Below are 3,518 nucleotides of genomic sequence, written 5' to 3' on the forward strand. Positions count from 1 at the left end.
ATCAAAGAAACTTACCAAACAATCCCTCGAGGTACATCTGGATTGGACTAAACTTTTGCCGCTTGCTTCTCCTCAGAGTGTGGGCTTTGCCCAGAAAGCCCTTGGAGCTGAGCCTCTTTGAGGTGAAGTACGGAAGGCCCACGCTCCCTCCTGGACTCCCCCCTGAACCTCCTCCCATACCAAGCTTCCTACACTCCCCTCTGCTGGCAGAACTCCGCAATGCCCTCTGGAAATACATCAACCACAACTTGCCCGCCCCTGACCCCCAAACCCCCTTGTCCCCTTTACAAACTGGGGACATGGTCTATCTGTCTGATAACCCCCAGGGTGACCTAACCCTAAAGTGGCAGGGACCATTCAAAATCATCCTCCCTACCCCATCGTAGCTAAACTCGAGAAGGTCACCTCCTGGGCACACCTCTCTCGCCTAAAACGGGTCACCTCCGATCCTGCGCTGCCCTCCTTAAGTGACACCTTTCAGGTCTCCCTCACAGGGCCCACCTCCTTAAAAATCACCCAGCGACAACCCATGTCAACCATCTGAGAGGACAATGAATGACCTGGACACTCCTCAACTACAACTGTTCCCAACCCAACTACTACAAGACCTCTGGACCAGCGCCCCGACTGGAACCTCCTTCAAAGCTCTGACCACGCCGATGTCTCATCCGTGGTTTCAGGGGACCTTCTACAACCTAAGTCCAGACAAAACTGATTTCTTTACTCTCATTCTTTACGTCATTCTACATCCTAATGAACACTGTTCCTCCTCAGATTAAGCAACCACCAACTTGGGGCCTTTCGCCCCTCGCCCTGACTGGCCCCTCCCCACCTCTCTAACTATAACTGCACTCTTAATCTTAGTCCTTGCTACAGGCCTAGTACTGTCTCCCCTCAGGCCTGGTCCACTATCCTTCGTCTTTTTATCGGTATCGCCTACGTTGTCAGCCGTGTTCTACTCCTAGGGTGCTATTTCCTCTGCACTGCCTAACTAACAGCCCCATGACTCCCCTCTTGCTTATCCTTGCTGCAATCCCCTGCTTTCTGGCTAGTCCCTGCCCCTGCTCAGACATTTGTTCCTATGTTCATTCGTCATGTTATAATACTGCTCCAAGACCATGCACCATGAACCTCGGTGGGGGGAGTCCAAATCCCTACTCACTGTTAAAGTACAGAATAGAGGGAGTTTTGAGAGCATCTGCCATAAGCCAAATGGAAGAAACATGTGTTTCTATCCCATTACCCACTGCGGGGGGGCGGGTGTACTCAGACAGCGAGGGGTGCTAGATCAATATCGGGAAAAGAAACAAGAGCAAATCATAAAGAACATAGTTTCCCGCTTACAGGCGACCCCGAGCCTTATAAACACCTAGACCTCCTTTCCCAAAACCTCCTTCTGACAACCAACGCCTTACCTGCCTTCTCTTCTTTCCAATTCTTCCAGGACACACAGCACACATCCCAGTGTTGGATACGCATGTCACTGTCTCCCTCACCACACAGAGCAATTCCCTTACCCTCAACCTGGTTGCCACAGGGCAACTATACCTTCCCTCCCCAACAAAAAACTACACAACTCATTGGGCCAGTCTCTGACAATGTCCTTCTCGCAGCCTCTTCAGACCCACACTGGTCTTACAAACTCCACGCCCTCCTTCTGTTCCACTTGGGTTCTTTGGAACAGCACACATAATTGCACCAGCCTGGGAAATCTTCATTCTCTGCCGGACCTATGCATATTCATGGCCCCCTGGACCTTGCATCTTGCTCTTCCTGACTCCGGGTCTAACATTCCTCAAAGAAGAAGAGACAGAACAAATAGTCTACCCACAAGGGGAACTTTCCCACAGAAAAAAACCGAGCTGTCATAGCCCCTCTCCCGATTGGGACCAGCATAGCAGCAGCCCTAGGCACTGGGATTGGGGGCATCTCGACCTGAGCCCTTTTCTACTACAAGCTGTCCCAAGAACTTAATGAGGACATGGAGCAGGTAGTGGAGTCCTTGTTTCGGTCCAAAGACAGACAAATGAACTCATTAGCTTCTGTGGCCCTACAAAATAGGCGAGCCCTGGACCTTCTCACCGTGGAAAAGGGAGGGACCAGCCTTTTCCAAGGAGAGGACTGCTGCTATTTTGTTAATGAAACGGGCAGAGTCCAGGGCAGAATCAAAGAATTTAGAGACAGAATCAAACGCTGCAGAAGAGTTACAAAACCTTTACACTCCCCAAAACCTGTTCCAACTGGCCCTCCCTTGGTTGCTCCCTTTCTCGGGACCATTGGTACTTATCATTTTATTCCTCTTACTTGGACCCTATCTCTTCACTCTCTTTCAAAGGTTTCTCTAAGAATGGATTCGAGCCATCTCTTGAGACCAGGTCAAGACCATTCTTCTTCTCGAGAGCCTCACCCTGATCTCAGGAAAAGGAGACCCTGGGCCCTAGGATGATCCTCCATTCCAGACCTAGAACCATTGCCCCTATCCAGCAGGAAGTAGCCAGAGAGATAACGGCATTCTTTTCCCCATTTTTCATGATTTCAGAGTCTGGAATGAAGGAGTCCTTGGGCCTAGAAAAGAGAACAATGGTCTTAAAGGCCCTTGCTGAATCATCTAACTTCGAGGGAAACAAAACCAAACTTTAAGTCCCGCCCTGATGTTCCGGGCCGGTTGCATCTACCTGGGACTTATCACCTCCTGCCCCAAACCTCCCACCCCCTGTTCAACTACAAATGGCATCTCAACTAAAGATTACCCAAAACATCCCACCTGACTAATGTTTCCGTTATCGCTTCCACAAACCTCCCTTTAAATATGAAGCCTCCCTGATCCCTCTCACTCTCAGCCTGGTCGTTAGGCCGACTGTCGCTCCTCCTTGCCTGAATAAAGGTAACAGGAAGCAACAGTTAGAACTGGACATGGAACAACAGACTGGTTCCAAATAGGAAAAGGTGTACGTCAAGGTTGTATATTGTCACCTTGCTTATTTAACTTATATGCAGAGTACATCATGAGGAACGCTGGGCTGGAAGAAGCACAAGCTGGAATCAAGATTGCCGGGAGAAATATCAGTAACCTCAGATATGCAGATGACACTACCCTTATGGCAGAAAGTGAAGAGGAACTCAAAAGCCTCTTGATGAAAGTGAAAGAGGAGAGTGAAAAGGTTGGCTTGAAGCTCAACATTCAGAAAACAAAGATCATGGCATCTGGTCCCATCACTTCATGGGAAATAGATGGAAAAACAGTGGAAACAGTGTCAGACTTTGTTTTTTTGGGCTCCAAAATCACTGCAGATGCTGATTGCAGCCATGAAATTAAAAGACGCTTGCTCCTTGGAAGGAAAGTTATGACCAACCTTGATAGTATATTAAAAAGCAGAGACATTACTTTGCCAACCAAGGTCCGTCTAGTCAAGGCAATGGTTTTTCCCGTGGTCATGTATGGATGTGAGAGTTGGACTGTGAAGAAGGCTGATCGCCGAAGAATCGATGCTTTTGAACTGTGGTGCTGGAGAAGACTC

The 3,518-nt window shown here is 48.9% G+C and overlaps 1 pseudogene; it reads left to right on the forward strand.

Annotated features, from left to right (window-relative positions):
- Positions 1-1,477: 1,477 nt before the first annotated feature.
- On the forward strand, positions 1,478-2,446 carry LOC148773994 (syncytin-1-like; annotated as a pseudogene).
- The last annotated feature ends 1,072 nt before the right edge of the window (positions 2,447-3,518 follow it).

The sequence above is a fragment of the Moschus berezovskii genome, chromosome 24, assembly GCF_049115385.1.
Source record: "Moschus berezovskii isolate FMDL1 chromosome 24, NW_MosBer_1.0, whole genome shotgun sequence".
Taxonomy (NCBI): Eukaryota; Metazoa; Chordata; class Mammalia; order Artiodactyla; family Moschidae; genus Moschus; species Moschus berezovskii.